This window comes from Bubalus kerabau, chromosome 15 (genome assembly GCF_029407905.1).
Source record: "Bubalus kerabau isolate K-KA32 ecotype Philippines breed swamp buffalo chromosome 15, PCC_UOA_SB_1v2, whole genome shotgun sequence".
Taxonomy (NCBI): domain Eukaryota; kingdom Metazoa; phylum Chordata; class Mammalia; order Artiodactyla; family Bovidae; genus Bubalus; species Bubalus kerabau.
Window position 1 is genome coordinate 26,794,326 of NC_073638.1, and position 19,474 is coordinate 26,813,799.

The 19,474-nt window shown below is 47.8% G+C and overlaps 1 long non-coding RNA gene across 1 annotated transcript in view; it reads right to left on the reverse strand.

The window, feature by feature from the left end:
* Positions 1–1,727: 1,727 nt before the first annotated feature.
* LOC129628707 (uncharacterized) overlaps positions 1,728–19,474 on the reverse strand; it is a 104,917-nt gene continuing 87,170 nt past the window's right edge. Inside the window, exons 3-4 of the long non-coding RNA XR_008702873.1 lie at positions 11,145–11,295; positions 1,728–1,878 (exon numbers count right to left, since the gene is read on the reverse strand). This is a non-coding gene — a long non-coding RNA (uncharacterized LOC129628707). The remainder of the gene's footprint in view (positions 1,879–11,144; positions 11,296–19,474) is intronic.

A 19,474-nucleotide genomic window follows, 5' to 3' on the forward strand; every position in this document is an offset into this window, starting at 1 on the left:
AGCACTACTGAGATGCAATACCTCCCATCCTCATTCTATTTAAACAACGATCTGACTGCTGCCCGTCCTGCTCGTGGAGAGACTAGATGATAATCAAATAAAAGGTACTGGTGGTTATCTTCCCACACGGCCCTCTTGGGGGCCACCACAAATTTCCTCCCCATCCATCCACTCCCACCTCCTCCCCTCAATGCTCCAAGCCGAGCAGTCTCTGTCTCTGGAAGCATAAGCTCACATTATCATTAATCTAAGCCAAGCATCATTGGGAAAGTAAATCTGCTGAAAAGAAACATTTATTCATTTTTAAATTTTGATGATGTACATATTAATCACTGTTGACAATTATCCACTCCACACGCCCTTGGATGAGTCACCTTGTCCCCATCCCCTCTGTCCTCTGCCTTTGACCCCAGCCTCAATTCTCACCATCATAGCCTCTCTTGTGGGGATGGTTTCACCTAGATCCCAAACTTGACATTCCTCCTGCTCCCAGGAAGTTGGTTATTTACCGACAGAAAATGGAGAATTAAAAGTAGAAAAATAAAACACCTTTCCCAGCGGGGGCCATAAAAGGCTCATGAAGTCATAAAGACAATTACTGGCAGGCCTATATGGAATACCCTCTGCGAGTCATCTGTCTTCTGCTGGCAATAAAGACATGCAGCAAATTAACCATGAGGGAGGCCCGCTCACTTACCCTGTAATTAGACAGAGCTGCAAGATGCTTCCTTTCAAACTTCACGTGGGAGGGTCTGTTCCGGCTCCAGGCGGCCCTCCTCCCAGCCCAGCCAGGCCTGGGCTCCTTTGGCAGTTGCACACACGACCGGGCTTGGAGCGGTGGAGGCAAAGGACAAGGCAACAGCCTCCCTTCAAAGGGGCCTCCCCTCAAGGCCCTGATAGTCTATTTACAGAGGTGGGCAGGGTGCAAAGATTCAGAGAAGTGACCATAAGCTTCTCTAAGTGACAGAAATACCTTTCTTTCCCTCCACAGCTTTCACCATGTACTCTCATGCGATGTGTATTTCAGCCACGTGAAAGGGCCTGTTTCTCAAGTTTGCCATCTGCCTTCTGACCTCCAGACTTTTGAATGTCCTGTTCCCTCTGCGTGGAATGTCCCTATCCCTACAAGGTCTCATCTTCCAGACAGTGTTAGTCACTCTGTAGTGTCCGACTTCTTGTGACCCCACGGACTGTAGCCCTCTAGGCTCCTCTGTCCATGGAATTCTCCAGGCAAGAATACTGGAGTGGGTTGCCATGCCCTTCTACAGGGGATCTTCCCAACCCAGGGATCGAACCTGGGTCTTCCGCATCATGGGCAGATTCTTAACCCTCTGAGCTACCAGGGTGCCCCCCATCTTCCAGAGACCGAATGCAAATCACAAGTCCTCCACAAAGCCTTCCCTGAGCGTAACCTGAGCAGGTTAACGAGCTCTTCACTCCCTGCCCACCTTTGTGCTAAACTTTTACTTTGTGCTCATCCCATCGATTATAAATCAGTGTTTTGAAATTATATTCCTCACCCCAGATTGTGATTTGGGGGCATGGAGAAGGCTGACTAATGTCTTGAAATCCCATTTGTCATCCTACCCCCAATCCCAGCTCACAGCCCCATGCTCTCACCCAAGTACATGCCCGATAAATATTAACTGGAAGAATAAAGTCAAAAAAAACCCAAAGAACTACCAGCTGAGTCTGTGATGTATTGAGAAGAAGGGGTAAGAGCCAAGTCCAGACCGTGGGGGGAGGGTTGGAGTTACAAGCCTGGTCCCTGTGTTTGGTGGAGACAGCGCCCACTCCACACCCCGTGTTCTTGGTTATGAGGTCCTTCCTCTCCACTCCGGACCCTGCTTTTTTGCAATCGACACCTCAATTCTGGCTCTGCACCGAAAAGAGGAAAATGAGAAGTGGTCAGGGAGCATCCTTGCATCTCCGGACAATCACCTAAGACATTAAGCTCCCAAGGGCAGAGTCTGGCATGCAGATGAGCATTGGCCCACGGGCCCTATGCTGAAAATAAATCCGCTGGAAGCAAGACGAGTTATTGGTTAAAAATAAAAGTTAAGGTGGTGCTGATGCTGCGTTTTCCTGAGCCCAGTGCATAAGCAGCCAGAACCTTCTTCTCCCAGGATGCCAGTGAGTGGGCAAAGGGCAAAGACTCTTAGGGAAGAGGAGAGAATTTGCAGGCTGGTGGCTGGGCTCTTTGAGGAAGGAGGAGAGGAGAGGGGCTGGCAGAAGATCCAGGTGCCCAGATGAGCGTTTCCACCAAGGCGCCTTTGGTGGATTTCTACCATTCCACCACTTTTGCCCTTTTAAAAGGGCTATTGTGACTTTGAGAATGAACTTACGGATGTCAGGGGGAAGGATGAGAGGAAGGGATTGTTAGGGAGTTTGGGATGGATGTGTACACACGGCTATATTTTAAATCTGCTATATTTAAAATCAACAAGTTCCTTCTGTGTAGCACATGGAACTCTGCTCAGTGTTATGTGGCAGCCTGGATGGGAGGGGAGTTTGGGGGAGAATGTGTGCATGTATATGAATGGCTGAGTCCCTTTGCTGTCTTCCTTAAACTATCACAACACTGTTAATTAGCTATACTCCAATACAAAATAAAAAGTTGTTTTTTTTTTTTAAAAAAAAAGGGCTGTTGCCAAGTCTTGCCCCAAACTTCCTGCTGAACCAGCAAATCAGAAGGCCTTTCAGTCCAGCAATGAATATTTATCAGGTGTCCACCACATGCCAGGCACTGCTCCAAATGCTACAAATACCAAGGTAAACAACATAGCCCCAGCCCTCATGGAGTTCTAGACCAGGTATGAGGTACGGGAGGGGGACAGTGTGGCGGATATACAAGTAACTAATGAAACTACCTAGGATGACTGTCTGTCACCATGGTGTATGATAGGGCCCTGTTCCAATCTGAGAACATTCACATGGAGGCCAGTGGTTGGATAGCATCTCCAGCTCCATGGACATGAGTTTGAGCAAGCTCTGGGAGATGGTGAAGGACAGGGAAGCCTGGTGTGCTGGAGTCCATGGGGTCACAAAGAGTGGGATACAACTGAGCAACTGAACAACCACAATGGAAACCAACAGGTGTGGGTGGGAGCTCCAGGCCAGCAAGGACCCCCAAATGAACCAGTGTGGCCACAGCGGGTGGGAGGGAAGGCTGATGGTGGCTAAAACCCAGTGGTTGTAGACCACACTGAGGAATTGGACTTTCTAAGGGGACTGATGAGGACTGAAGTCCCACCCACCCTCCACTCCCCAAGCCTGCATCCTGGCACAGGACTGCGTTCCCCAGGGGAGGGTGTCTTTTCCAGCTTCACGAAGGCATCATCTGGGACCAAGCCTGCAGCACTGAGACCACCCACAGGAGTGCTGGCTCAAATCCACACACACAGGCACTGGTGAGTGTTAGACTAGACATCTCTGAGGCCCCTCCCACACTTGCCTTCTGTAAGTCTTTGAAAGAAGGGGGCAATTGTATCACAGGGGAGGGACGACCTGTGAGGGAAGAGACCTCAAACCTGAAGAGCCTTCATTGTCTTTACTGTTCCGTCTGGACCACCCAGCAGACTTCCTACAGTTTCCTCACTGTCCAAAGCCTTGTGGAGGGGAGGGAGCTGATGCGGGCCTCGTGATCTGAGCAGGACACAGGCCAGGGCTGCTGCAGGAAGGGACACCTTGGACGAGCAGCCTTTGTGGGTCAGGTCTTGCAGGTGTGCTCTGGCTTCCTTCAGAGGACAGCCCAGGGAGCAGAGTCCTTGGGGAGAAGGCATCGTTTGCACAAAGTGTCTGTCGTTGCCTGAGGCCTGCAGATCCCCTGGACATGGTCCCTTGCTGGCTGGCACTCATCTTCCCTGTGCTGGGAGGACGGAGGGTGCTCTGTCAGATCCCATCCATCAGGGCATCGTGGGGGCACTGCAGGCACCACTGGCCCAGGGCTCGGCCTCCAGCCCCAGTGCCTGGGGAGGAGAGGTGGCTTCTTCTGTTTCCCTGCTCTCTGGTCCTGCAGCGGCTGTCCCCCGCCTCCTTCCCTTCCATGTCTCACCCCTACAGCAGCCGCCCCCAGCATCCTTCCCCATCCACATCTCACCCCTGCAGCAGATACCCAAGCTCAAACTTCTGACATCTCCCCATCCCCGCACCTTGCCTTGACAGGCTGAGCCTCTCAAAACTACCCCCTGGATTTGGTTGCTGGCACTCCAGTAATAATAACTGTGTCCATCTCTGGATGCTATCAGTAGCAGACCCTGTCCCAGGGGGACAAACAGAGCAGGGGAGGAGTCCATGAACAGACATATCCTTGCCTGCTCCCAGCATTATTTAAAAATGATGTGACATCCTACTGTATAGCACAAGGAACTATATTCGATATCCTGGGATAAACCATAAAACCATTCTTTTCCATATGGTTTATATCTATCTGTCTATATCTATATATGCTGTGTGCTGTGCTTAGTCGCTCAGTTGTGTCTGACTCTTTGTGACCCCATGGACTGTAAACCGCTAGGCTCCTCTGTCCTTAGGATTCTCCAGGCAAAAATGCTGGAGTGGGTTCCTATGCCCTCCTCCAGGGGAGTCTTCCCAACCCAGGGACTGAAGCCGGGTTCTGCACGCATTGCAATCCTAGTTCCGAGTGCAAAGCCTAGCCCACCGTTTATTAACCATGTGACCTCGAGCCTCATAAGAAATGTCTCTGATACATGCATCCCCATCTGTAAAATGGGCTAACATAACACCGGCCTTCTCAGAGATACTCCGAGGCTGACATGAAACATTAACTGTGAAAGTGATCTGTTTCTACCATAAAGTGATGGTCAGTTATAAAGAACTGTCACTGAGTCACACTGGCTTAGAAGAAATAAGTCAAACTGTAAGAAGACTTTGGTTAAATTTAACACACGAATACTGAGCTGTACTGAAAGCACCTATTCAAATTCAAAGATGAGATCAAGGAAATGAATATACCGTCTTATAGTGTTCTATGGGGCTCACAGACCAAGTTCAGAGTAGAGGCAGAATTTCCTGGAGGAATGTTTGCACACTGAGCTTTTGAGAGGAGAATGAGAAGGATGTTGATGCCGAAGGAAGTTGCTCCAGCAGAATACAGATTGATCAAAGGCAGAGGTGGGGAAACCAGAAACAGGCAGAGTCCAGGGTGACTGGACTGCTGTGTACCCACAAGAGAGCATAGGAGAGAGGCTGTGAAGTGGGCACAGTTATCCCCATTGAACAGATGAAGAGACTGAGGCTCAGAGCAGTCATAGAGTTCACACAGCAAGTGAGTGTGGCTGCAGTCAGCCAGGGGTCTGGCTCCATGTTCTTAACTGTCATCTCAGGGTGGGGCTATGGGAAGAAAGTGAACAAGGGTTCCTGCAGATGTCTGGGCACTGTGTGGGATGAAAAGATGAAAAATGAGTTGGGAGGCTGCAGTTATTGGGAAACTCAGGTGAATGAGCCCCTTGATAAGAACCAGTCATCCCAAGTCTGGCCAAACGTTGCTGAGGCCTTTTCTGGCCTGCGTGTCTAAAGCCTCTCCCGTGCCTGCTGGGTAGCGGTCAGGAGGGCTGATGATATTATTACACCCCAGCCCCCCATGCTAACAGCACCCCTGGGAAGGTCTCATGACCCTGGGCCACAAAGTTTGGTGTCCAGATGCCCTCCTCACTCTTGACCTTTTAGGATGGAAGCGTTCCTCCAATTCCTGCTCTGTCTTCACTATGCAGGTTGGACCAGGTGTAGCCTTGCAGCATCTCTGTGTACTTAATCCAGGATGGGCCACATTCCTTCTCCTACGAGGATACAGCAACCTGGCCTTCTCATTTACTGAGCCCAGGAGGTACACAGACAGAGGGGCATAATGGGGAGAACCTGCGTTTGTTTTGGAGGCAGAACAACACAGACTTGATTCCTGGATGTGCAACTCACAAGCTGTGTGACCTGGAGAAAAATCCCTTAGTCTCCGTGGGCCCCATTTTCCTAGTTTGTAAAATGGGGGCAAATAATACCTACCATGCAGAATGGAGAAGCACAAAGGTTAATTAGTGCCTATCCCAAAGTGAAAGTGAAAGTGAAGTTGTGTCCGACCCTCAGCGACCCCATGGACTGCAGCCCTCCAGGCTCCTCCGTCCACGGGATGTTCCAAGCAAGAGTACTGGAGTGGGGTGCCATTGCCTTCTCAGTAAGGGAACTCTAAATGCCAGGCCTCTTTGATAACCACTCTTACAGGCCAGTGTTTAAAACACCCACTCAGTGGCATTTACTCTTTGCCCAGAGCACCAGCCCAGATAAAGACAGATAGCTCTAGGCTCTGCCCCCAAATGGCACAGACAAACAGAGGGGCCTCCTGGCTACCTCAGAGGATAACTCCATCACCAGCTCCTACAGAAGCCCTTTGATGTGGATACAACCCAGGCCTGCAGCCTCATTGCTTATGAAGACGCTGGTGAAAGATTTATAGAGGAACTCCATGGGGGACACAGCAAGAGGAGGGCAAGCTGGAAAGCAAGAAAGTGCAGGTGCCTGGGGACAGAGCATCTGAGAGACGTGATTACAGACCCGTCCGTGTTAACGGAGATGTTAGCAGGGCTACTGTACACACCGGCTGGCAGGCTGCTCTCAGGAAGGGGACGAAACAAAGGCACGGTGTGCAAGGCCCCTTTCGTAGGTTGGCTCATTTGATCCTCACAGATCCTGCCCTGTAGGCAGGTGAGCAAACTGAGGCCAGAGAGGTTAAATAACTTGCCTGGTGCCACACAGCATCACAGACACCAAAAAGAAGGTGGCATTTGAGCTGGGCCATGAGAAATGTGTAGGGTTTGTACAAACAGGAGGCTGGCCTAGGAGGGGCCTGCCCTCTGAGCAGGGTCATCACATGGGCAGAGGGTATAAAATGAGCAAAGACAGGAGGGGGACAACAAACTAGGTGCCACTCGGGACAGGGGGCGTGCTGGGAGCACGTCTGGCGGGGAGCCTACACACGCTAGGCATTCTTGGGGTCCAAGAAATTCGCTCATGCCCATACAGCTGGGGAGTGATAGAGATGTCAAAATCTACCTCTTTGGGCTTTTTTACTAAGCCAAGATAGGACTTACTCTACCTGAAGAAACAAGATATCAATGCAATACAAAAGATACAAAAGAACTAAAAATACCCAGTTCAGAGAAGAGAAGACTGAAGCATGAGATGATAAGAATTGTCATCAAAGCTGGTGACCAAAGGCTCCCGTCCTTCCTCCCCAGAGACAGGAAGGGGGAGATGGTAAAAGTAGATGGTAGAAGCGGTCCAGGCCTGACTTCACCTCACTGCCCACTGACTCAGGCCCAAACTCCATAGCCTGACCCTTTCAGCATCTCCATACTCACCTGGCCCCACACTTGCCCCAAGGCCTGATTGCTGCCTGTTTCCCATCATGCTCTTGCTTTAAGCAGGGTTCTCACCATCCCCTGAATCTCCAAGCCCTTCCTCCAGACACTCTCCATCCCTGGCTAACCCCTCCTCCTCTTCCTTCATTTACAAAATGCAACCAATACCAGCTACCTCACAAGACTGTCTCAGGATTCCATGAGATGACTCGTTCTCAGAATCCACGGATATTTTTTGAGAATATTGAGCACCAAGACTTCCCTGGAGATCCAGTGGTTAAGAGCCCGTGTTCCCAATGCAGGGGGCTCAGGTTCAATCCCTGGTCGGGGAACTAAGATCCCACATTTCAAGGTTCCCCCCACCAAAATGCAAAGCTGTGCCTTAAAATATATTAAAAAAAAAAAAAAGAAAAGAATATCAAGCACCTGCTACATGCCAAGCACTGGGCTAAGCACTGGGGACTCTAGGGAACAACACCTGAGTCCTTGCCCTGGGGTTGCTGGTGGTCAGGTGGGGAACAGACCAGTACATCATCCACTTGAGAGCACTGACACTTTGGAAATGCAGTGGTGGGATTAGGGGAGGTTTGCTGGAGAAAGTGACAGTTAAGCTGAGACTTGAAGGATCAGCAGAAGTTGGCAAAGGGCGAGAGTGTAGAAAGCAGAAGGAGCAGCATTTGCAAAGGCTTTCAGGCCATGAAGAGCATGACATTTGGAGAAAGTGTCTGCAGCTCAGCGTGGAGTCACTGGGAGCAGGTGGTTGGGGGCAGCCAGAGATGAAGCAAAGGGTGAAGCAGGGGCTACAGCCAAGAGGCTTGAAGACAGCAGTCCTTAGTCTTTTGGGGTATCATGGACCCCTTGGAAAGCCTGGTGAAGCATTTGGACCTCTTCCCAGAATAATATCTTTAAATGCATAAAATAAAATACTTGGGATTACATAGGAAATAAATTATATTGAAGTGCAGTTAAAGAAATATTTTTTAAAAACTAATTTGTAATATAGTAATGTATGAGATTTTTATTAATGCTGTAAATAATCAGTTCTCTAGTGGCAAGTCTAATTACATAATTTTGAAGTAGTGCTGGGGGAAAACAATATTTCAAGATTAAGTGTAATAACTATAATACGATATAAAAATATCTGTGATTTCCATTGATGACAAAGTCACGGTACTGCCAAAATTGCTATGGATTAGATGCTATGGATGGCGCTTTCATGTGTAATTAAAGGAAATGCTAACTTCAGTGCGAGTTTAGTAGAATTAAAGACTTTTTTCTTCTCATCCATGTTTATAATCCCTTGGCTTTAAAGACTTGTTAAGGAGCATTTCCTTGATCCCTAGCTCTTGAAAAGTCCCTGCCACAGCCACAGTCATTTGTCCAGTCCTCATCTCCTGCCACCTGTCTGATAGATCCCTCCTTTTCAGCTCATTAGACTCCTTGCTGTCCCCTGAACATCCCAAGCAGACAGCTGCCTCAGGGCTTTTGCACATGCTGTCCTCTGCTTGGACTGCTGCCCCCCAAAATATGGACATGAATCCCTTTCTCCTCTCTTTTAGGACTCCGCTCAAATGTCACCTTATCAGAGAAGCCTTCCCTGGCCACCCTATGAAAACAGCAACACCTACTTGCCCCGCCCCCCCGTACTCATATCCCCCATTCTCTGCTTTATTTTTCTCAATCATGTGTACACTGTCTGATGTCTGTAAGGTTTTGTTTCTTGTCTTCTTCACCCCACTAGAATGGAAGCTGCATAGTAACACAGGCTCTATTTTGCTCACTGCTGTCTCCCTGGCATTTGGAGCAGTTCACACTAGAAGACTTTAGCCCCCACTCCCTTCTACTCATCTAAATCCTTCAAAGCCCACCAAGGCCCACCAGCAACATGGAGCCCCAACTGCTACTCCAGCCTTCTCTGGATGCCCACTCTCAGGGACACAAGGCGACTGAGGGTGGAAACCTCGCCTTGTAGTTTCTGCATTGCCCCCAACCAACATGCTGGGTATGGGACAGGCTTTCAAAAACACATGTGCCATAAAGAAAATGTGGTATGTATACATATATATATATATATATATATATGTATATGTATATATGTACGTATATATATGTATATATACATATATATATATAATCAAATATTACTCAGCCATAACAAGGGATGAAATTGAGTCATTTGTAATGATGTGGATGAACCTAGAGTCTGTCATACAAAGTGAAATAAGTCAGAAAGAGGAAACCAAATAATGTATATTAATGCATATATATATGGAATCTAGAAAAATTAAATTAATGAACCGATTTTCAGGGCAAGAATAGAGATGCAGACATAGAGAATGAACTTGGGGACACAGAGGAGGAAGAAGAGGGTGGGAGGAATGGAGAGAGTGGCATTGACATATCCACACTATCACATGTAAACAGATGGCTAGTGGGAAGCTGCTGCAGAGCACAGAGAACTCAGCCTGCTGCCCTGTGATGACCTAGAGAGGTGGGATGGGGATGGGGGTGGGAGGGAGGCTCAAGGAGGAGGACATATGTATACCTATAGCTGATTCACCTTGAGGTACATTAGAAACCAAACCAACACGGCATTGTAAAGCAATTATACTCCAATAGTAACCAAAAAAAAATGTATGCATCAGCCAGCCTAGGCAGTTTCGTGAATGAACGGAGCTGGCTGGAGGAGTCTGTGGAATCCCATCCATAGTGGGCTGAATGGTGGCCCCCAAAGATATATGTTCATGTCATAACCTCCAGAACCTGTGAGTGCTACCTTATTTGGAGAAGGGGCCTTGGTAGATGTAAAAAGGGTAAGGGTCCTGAGACGCAGACCATCCTGGGTGGTCAGTATGGGCCTCAGGGTCATCACAAGTGCCACTCTAAGAAGCAAAGGGAGATGGCACAGATGCTCAGAGGGGAAGGCGACGTGAGGATGGAGGCAGACACAGGATGGAGTGATGCAGCCGCAGGTCTAGGGATGCCAGGGCGGCCACCAGAAGCCAGAAGAGATGAGGGGTGCATTCTCCCCTCAGCCCCCAGAGGAACTGCAGGCTTGCTGGATTTTGGAGTTGGGCTGCCAGAACTGCAGGGGAATAAATGTCTGTTGTTTTAAGCCACCCAGGTAGTGGTAATCTACTAGAGCAACCACTGGGAAACTAATGCCCCATCTGTAGGCCTGCTATAGGGGAACACAGACTAACACTAGGCTTTTCCCCTCTTCCCGCCGCCCCCCCCCCCCCCACCAAAAGAACCTGGAAATTCAACCTTTAATGTGCAAGCTCCTGGTTTCTAAGTCTGGGTTTTGGTTGCGAATGCCAACTCTGGCTAACATGAGCTAACACGAATGCTGTATTAGAAGGAGTTGGATGAGCTCACAGAACTGAAAAGATGAAACAAAACCTGGAAAATGTGCAGGATCCAAGGGAGACCTGTGGCTTCCAGACCGCGGTGACATCTTCTCAAGACACTGATGGTACTGGTCATCCATAACCACACCACTGGCAACCACCAGACTCCAACCCCGAGGTCACAAGGAAAACATGTGGGGAGTGGGCTACAAACCCAGGCAGTGGGACTCCAGAGCCTGCACCCTTCCCCACACACAAGGAGCCCACTGAGGGAAGCTCTGTAGAAGGACAAATATCTGAGCGATGGGCACTCCCAGTGGGAGCAGCTTTTAGACTTGTTGTTTGGGACCCACAAGAAGAAATGCATTTTAGATCACCGACCAGCATAGAAACACACCACATATAAACCTGAAATAATATTTACCTTACTGTGTACAATTCCTGAAGACAGCCTTCTTTCTTCTTCTTTTCACTTATTTTATTTCTTCTTTTCTGTCTCCTCTCTCCCATCTTCTCCTATCCCATCCTATCCTCCTCATTCTGTTCTATTTTCATTCCCAGAGTGATGTTCATTTCTGAAAGGAAGAGAAAATATTCCCCATGCACGGAAATACTCAGAACAGATAACCACTTAAAAATTTACTTAGAGATAAATTTTTCCCCAAATCAAAATTTAAGAATGAACAACTTGGGATCCCTTCTAAGCTGATTTCAAGATCAGCTAAGGGATCATAAACCACAGTTTTAAAAACACTGCACTAGAGCAACTAATTCTACTGAAAAGAAAAATAAAAATACAAACAAACTAAAACAATAAATAACCAACATTATTGAAAGTGAAAGTCGCTCAGTTATATCTGACTCTTTGTGGATCCATAGACTGTAAGTCCCATGGAATTCTCCAGGCCAGAACACTAGAGTGGGTAGCCTTTCCCTTCTCCACAGGATCCTCCCAATCCAGGGATAGAACCCAGGTCTCCCATATTGCAGGTGGATTCTTTACCAGCTGAGCCACAATGGATGCCCAAAAATACTGAAGTGGGTAGCCTATCCCTTCTCCAGGGGATCTTCCTGACTCAGGAATCAAACTGGGGTCTCCTGCATTGCAGGTGAATTCTTTACCAACAGGGTTATCAGGGAAGCCTCAAAAGTATTGGGGACAAACAAAAAATGGTTTTGAGCTGGACACAGTCATGGGCTGCCAGTGTAGGTCCTTTCATTAAAATCTTGATCTGCTGATCAATGGATTGGTTGATGCAACTGTAGTAAGAGAATGTGGGGAGTGCTCTCTTTGGTTTAGGGTTTATAATGACAGCTTTAACTCTAAGCATCTAGCACAAGCCTGACACACAGTAGGTGCTCAATAAATATTTAAGTGCTATAAAGGAAAAGAATTGAACACACACACACACACAAACACACACACACACACAGGTATAGCCACTTTCCCAGGTGGCACAATGGTAAAGAATCCACCTGCCAGTCTGAAGGAGAAGCAAGAGACCTGGGCTTGATCCCTGGATCAGGAAGATCCCCTGGAAGAGAGCATGCCACCCACTCCAGTATTCTTGCTTAGAGAATCCCATGCACAGAGGAGCCTGGAGGGCTACAGTCCATGGGGTTGCAAAGAGTCTGACACGACTGAGTGGCTGAGTGCACATACACACACACATACATATATATATATAATTCATTTTGATGGACACCTCAAATTAACACAACATTGTAAATCAACTGTACTTAAATTGTTTAAAAGGAAGGAAAAAACAAAATAAATATTTAAGTGCAACTGAAAACAGATCTCAGTTCCCTTGTCCTGTAGCAGTCTGGCTGGAGTTTGGGTGTGGCTATGGGCAGAAAACGGACCCACATCCACAAGTGGCCCAGAGCCCAGGAGCACTTCCAGGCTTGGTGCCTGTCGCTCCTTCCCAAGCTCCATTTGTCACCGTCCTCATAAACACCCAGCCAGAGGAGTGCTTTGTTTCACACCAACCTGCATCATCCTCCCCTCCCCCTCTCCTTCTCGCATCTCTCTTTAGGCAATGCTATTTGTTAAACTGTAAAAAAAAAAACACCTAAGGAGGCTCTGTGGTTACAGGGCAGGAGGAGAGCAGGGGATGGGACAGGCAGAAAGGAAAGAGGTGCTTTTTCAACTTTGCCTCTAATGTCTTCGTTAATTGAACTCATCAGCTAAAATCATTTGCAGAAATTTTAAAAAAAAAGGAGAGAGAGAGAGAAAAGGAACTGATCATATGCAGGAGAAATAACTCAGATGTGAAAATCCTTCAGACTGGGAGATTGCACTATTTATTCACCCAAGTGTCCTGCTGTGTCTCTGAAATGCAGTGATTTAATGAGGTGCTGCAAAGGTATTTGTTATTAAGAAATTCTGTCTCTGCTTATTCTCCTCCGTGTGATTAGGACGGAGCCAGCGGAAGCTCCTCACCGGCACGCTATTAAAGATTTAGGAGGCTGTTGCTCTCCCCCTGCTCCCCTCTTACAAGCGCCTTTTGAAATGGTTCCAAAATTAAATATTGTACAAGCCGATCAGCCTTGTTTAACGCAGATGCTGAGTGAGATTTAAAAAGAAATTAGAAAAGCATTTGTGTTAACAGATGTTCTTCCTTTTCTCTCTTGGAGCTGAGATGATTGGGGCTGGGTCCCTCCAGAGCCACGCAAGAGCCAAGAGGGATAAGCCCCAGCTTGCACAGGGGCAGAGAGGGGACACCTGGGTCCTCGATCCCTCTGTTGGTGAGGACCCTGGGGCTCTACAGGAAGGAGAAAAGCAAGCCGCTGACCTGGCAGACTCTTCCCCAAAGCTCCTGTATCCTCCCAGAGCCTCTTCCAAGGCCAGGTTCAGCAGGTGCTCGCTGGAACTCTGCAGCCATGCAAACACCATAACCCAGAGCTTCAGAAAATCAGCAAGTGGACAGAAATCTCTGTCCCCGGACTCATCCAGCTATTGCCTTTGATGTTGGACACAGTCTTCTTAGAGCCTCTAATCCAGACCTTTCATCCAGGCAACGCCAGTTCTGGCCAGCCCCTCAGTAAGTTAGACGCCCTGCTTCCTCAGTCACACGTTTCCTCCCTTGAAGTCCAGTTAGATAGACCATACTAACTTGGTAAGCTCTGGCTGGCATCTTAAATCTCTCTTCAACAGACTTTCTGCTCTGTCCTTAGTTAAAACTAATGGGGGCCATCCCTTGAATAAGTAAAACCATCCAAGTAGATGGCAAGTTGAGGCTTCTCAAAGTGCTTATCCCTACTCTGTAAATTGATCCCCACGCCCTCCCTCGAGGCATGAGGAAGAGGTTCAGTGACTTCAGTGATGGGGGTACTAGTAAGTGGCAGACCTGGATCTAGTGCCAGGTCCCCCAAACTTAGTCAGCTGTCTCATTTGATATGCCACAGAGATGGAGAAACAAACTGTTTCTTTGCAGATTTACATGTTTGTTTATCGTTGTTGGGGAAACACAAGGCACAGAGACACAGTGACTTGCTCACAATCCCACAGAGGCATCAGGGACAGAATCAGACAAGAATCTGCCTCCCAAGGTCTAACTGAGTGTCCAACTGAGTGTTTCCCCATCGGTCAGTCCATTGCACCATCTACAGATGTTTGTTAAGTGACTGCTGCTTGCCGAGCTCTGTGCAAGGCTCTGAAGACATTTAGGGGAGGGGGTGAGGGGAGGAGCAAACCAGAGCCTCAAGAAGAAACAGACATTGAGCAAATTATTGCAGATATGGACAAAAGAATTTGCAAGGAGGATGGGGGCCATGGGACTATAAATGTAGAGAAGTAGAACCAGTCAGAACTCAAGGGCTCCTAAGGAAAGACAGCAAACAAACGACAGCCAAGAAACCAACTGCAGGTCTGAGGTCGCCACTATCTGTCCATTTAACCCAGGGGCGTCCTTCACTGCATTCAACTAGCTCCCCACGGAAGGATCCTGTTCAGTCCCTCCTGCCAACTCTCACGGCATTAGTTGTGGAGTGCTGCCCTTCTTTCTCCCATCCCCTCCGGCAACAAGGATGGCAGAGTAATAATCTCCACCCCACCATAACTCACCACTTCCTCTCTGAAGTCCCAGCCCCGCGCACACACACCCCAGAAGCAAGATGAAAGACAAGTCAAAATGAGAACCAGGCAACTTCCTAATTAACACTCTCGGAAACAGCCAGACCTCCTCCCCCGCACACAAACGAAGATCCGCATTTAAAGACTGGGATGTGGACATCCACGAGGGGGATGAAGATGTCTCTGGGCTGGACTGGCAGTGCCAAGAGAGGGGGTCAGGGGACAAACGCAGTACTGCTGTGACAAACTGAGCTTTGACAAACTGGACAAAGCTCCCCAGTGCTCTGGGTCCCTGTCTCCCCATCAGCAGGGGGCAGGCGGGGAAGGGCTGAGTCCAGTGCAACCTGAGGTCTTGTGGCCTCTGCTTCCTCTTGGAGGTTCTTCTGTGGAACTCAGCCTTTAACACCCCACAGCTCCTCCCTTAACTCTAAATGTCCCATTTTACATCTGAATCACCCAGGGAGCCTTAAGAAGACAGATGCCTAAGAACCACTCCAAGAGATTCTGGCTCAGCTGGTCTTTGTCAAGACCCAGGGCTTATTTCAGGCTCTCGAATGGCCAAGGATGCTCTCTAGCAAGTTAGTTGCAACTAGAGCTCCTCCCTGGAGGCAGAGGAGACCCTTCTAGGCTTTCCTTCTTTGGGCCCTACTATCAAGTCCTCCAAATCCCAGGGACAACACCCAGAGCAGGGAGCTTTCAGCTACTGTTATGTCTAAGGCTCTGTCTGTGCTCTTCCTCTAATCTACGTTACCTCTCCCCTCAATCTCTGTCCTCTCCAAAGACCCCACCATGGGGTCTTCCACAATCCCCCACCTCAGACAATCAAGCTGCCTCCACATCATCATCACTTACTATCTGTGCAACACTTAGAGCCCAGTGTCTAGCCTTACCGTTTGTTGCTGATGCATCTATAGTCCTCTGTAGATGGCAAATTCTTCGCGAGGAACTGTGTGTTTTATTTATCCTTTTATCCTCCTCACACCAAAGCCTTGCCTAGTGCTTTGAAACATAATAGGGACTCAGAGTCTTTAGTTGGGGAAACAATAGTAACACATGAAATGGCTAGAGAAGAGTATTAAATATGTATATTTCAGAGAGGCAAAACAGCCTTAGTCTAAGAGTCAGGAAGGTGGGATCCTGGTTACAGCTCTGTATGTAGGTATATACATTAGTCATTCAGTCGTGTCTGACTCTTTGTGGTCACATGGACTGTAGCCCACCAGGCTTCTCTTCCATGGACTTCTCCAAGCAAGAATACTGGAGTGGGTTGCCACTTCCTCCTCCAGGGGATCTTCCCAACCCAGGGATTGAACCCTGGTCTCCTGCATTGAGGGCAGATTCTTTACCATCTGAGCCACCAGTAACTTTGTCCATAAAAGCAGGTGGTTGGACTCAACCGTCCCTAGGCTGTGAAGAGCCCCTAACTGCCTCCAGATATTCACAGAAACAGCCCTGACTCCTCATTACTTAAGGAACCAGCACAGAAGCAGAATCGGTATTTCACGCTTTTTCATGACATAACTGGGAAAACACCAGGACACATGACAAGGGAGATTCCTTCCCCTCAAAAAACATGTGTCCATACTTGACACACTCACGTACATCCCATCTTCCTTTATCCTCAACCTCTACCCTGATGTCTTACAAAACCCAGGAAGGCGCCAAAGCACTGTTGTGCTTGAAGTGAACCAGAACAGACATGCACCAAAGGCACTAGGCTAAGTGGCATTATATTAAAAAGTCTCATGATGCAAACTCTTCCAGAGCTAAGTGCCCCGACTTTTATCTGGAAGTGGAAGGAGGAAAAACAACTTGTTTTTCTGCCAGTCAAGACCTGCTGGTTCAGCTTCCCTCTCAGTTGGGAATTCGTAGAGCTATAGACTAGGAAGTACAGGGATGGCCTCCAGTTTAGAGACTAGGTTGCTGTAGTAAAGGTTGCTAGCTGCTTTCTGGGAGCCACTCCCTCCTGTTTTCTCAGGAACACAGAAAGTCTCTATGATTTTTCACTAGGCACCCAGCTAAAAGATGACATTTTCCAGCTTCCTATCTAACTAGTGTGACCATCAAGTAAATAGTAGCCAGTGAGACAGAAGTACTGTGTGACACTTCCAGAAAGTCTCCTGAAAGGGAAGGGCCACCTCCTTCTAGCTACTGGGTGTAATGGCTGGAGCTCCAGATGCCGTTTTGGACCATGTGGTAAACTTGGGAAAGAAGCCACACAGTAACGAAGTGTCAAGTAGAAAAAGTCTTGGTCCCTAACTAACATTGTGGATCTGCCATACTTTCTTCTGATTGATTTTACATCTGATTTGCTTGCTTCTGATATATTTTATGTCAAGGAGGGAAGTCACTATTTGCAGTGGTGTCTGTTACAGTGGTGTCTGTCAATCCTAATTGATACTGCAGACAAAGTGGGCAGAACACTGAACTGAGAGGGAGGGGACAGGGTCTTGTCCTGAGTCTGCTATTAGTAACTTTGGGCCAGTCCCTAAATTCTATAGGCCTAAGCTTAACCTGTAAAATAGATCCAGATGAGAAAAGGAATGAATTACATAGTCTCAAAGGGCTATTCAATTTTCAAACCAGATACTTCTGTTAAAATTTTCAGCTGTCCCAGTGACTTAGTAGTGACCAGTTGGAGAATCCAGTCAAGAGTCCCCTGTGCACCAGTGAGGGCATCTTTCACCAACGAGACACCACTCAGTTCAGTTCAGCCGCTCAGTCATGTCCGACTCTCTGCAACCCCATGAATCGCAGCATGCCAGGCCGCCCTGTCCATCACCAACTCCCAGAGTCCACCCAAACCCATGTCCATCGAATCGGTGATGCCATCCAGCCATCTCATCCTCTGTCATCCCTTTCTCCTCCTGCCCCCAATCCCTCCCAGCATCAGGGTCTTTTCCGATGAGTCAACTCTTCACATCAGGTGGCCAAAGTATTGGAGTTTCAGCTTTAGCATCAGTCCTTCCAAAGAACACCCAGGACTGATCCTTTAGAATTGACTGGTTGCATCTCCTTGCAGTCCAAGGACTCTCAAGAGTCTTCTCCAACACCACACTTCAAAAGCATCAATTCTTTGGCACTCAGCTTTCTTCACAGTCCAACTCTCACATCCATACATGACCACAGGAAAAACCATAGCCTTGACTAGAAGGACCTTTGTTGGCAAAGTAATGTCTCTGCTTTTCAATATGCTATCTAGGTTGGTCATAACTTTCCTTCCAAGGAATAAGTGTCTTTTAATTTCATGGCTGCAATAACCATCTGCAGTGATTTTGGAGCCCAGAAAAATAAAGTCTGACACTGTTTCCACTGTTTCCCCATCTATTTTCCATGAAGTGATGGGACCAGATGCCATGATCTTTGTTTTCTGAATGTTGAGCTTTAAGCCAACTTTTTCACTCTCCACTTTCACTTTCATCAAGAGGCTTTTGAGTTCCTCTTCACTTTCTGCCATAAGGGTGGTGTCATCTGCATATCTGAGGTTATTGATATTTCTCCCGGCAATCTTGATTCCAGCTTGTGCTTCTTCCAGCCCAGCCTTTCTCATGATGTACTCTGCATACAAGTTAAATAAGCAGGGTGACAATATACAACCTTGACGTACTCCTTTTCCTATTTGGAACCAGTCTGTTGTTCCATGTCCAGTTCTAACTGTTGCTTCCTGACCTGCATATAGGTTTCTCAAGAGGCAGGTCAGGTGGTCTGGTATTCCCATCTCTTTCAGAATTTTCCACAGTTGATTGTGATCCACACAGTCAAAGGCTTTGGCAAAGTCAAAAAAGCAGAAATAGATGTTTTTCTGGAACTCTCTTGCTTTTTTGATGATCCAGTGGATGTTGGCAATTTGACCTCTGGTTCCTCTGCCTTTTCTAAAACCAGCTTGAACATCTGGAAGGGCACTCAAAAAACCCGAGACCACAGGCTTTGGAATTTGATAAACAACTTCAAATCCCAGTGCCACAGTTTCCTAACTCTGAGCTCTTGGACAAGTCATCTATCCTCATCCTTAAAACAGACAGACAATATCCAATGCTGCAGGGATGTTGAATGTGTTTGTGGGACTGTGAGTGGCAACCCACTCCACTATCCCTGCCTGGGGAATCCTATGGACAGAGGAGCCTGGTGGATTATAGTCCATTGGTTCGCAAAAGAGTTGGACACAACCTAGTGACTAAACAACAAAAAACAACAAACATCAAGCTTACTCAGGGCACCAGAGTGGCACAGTTAATCTTTGTAGATTGTGCCAAAGTTAACTGGATGCCTGGGGAAGAGGCCAAACACCCTGGGCAAACATCCTCTGTCCTCATGTGTCACCAGCATGGGAACCCCGATCCCCACTAGGCCCACGCTGAGCCACGTGAAAGGGGAAAGACAGCCAGGTCTCACTGCTCTCCATGAAGGAAAGAGGGTGGGGATCACAAGAAGAGAAAGAAAGACAAAACTGAGGAGCTGAGATTTGTGTGTGTGAGCACTTAAGCAAGAAAACAAATATCTTTATTGGCTCTGGACAGTCTGCCAATCAGCCACAAAATTACCAGCTTCTCTCTCCTCCCAGAAGGGCCTCCGCGGCTGTACACAAAAGCTGCCAAAGGAACTTCGGGACCTGGAGAATAAAAGCCCCTCTCTGCCTGGTGCAGGCTGATTTGCAATGCATTGCTTCAGCATAATTT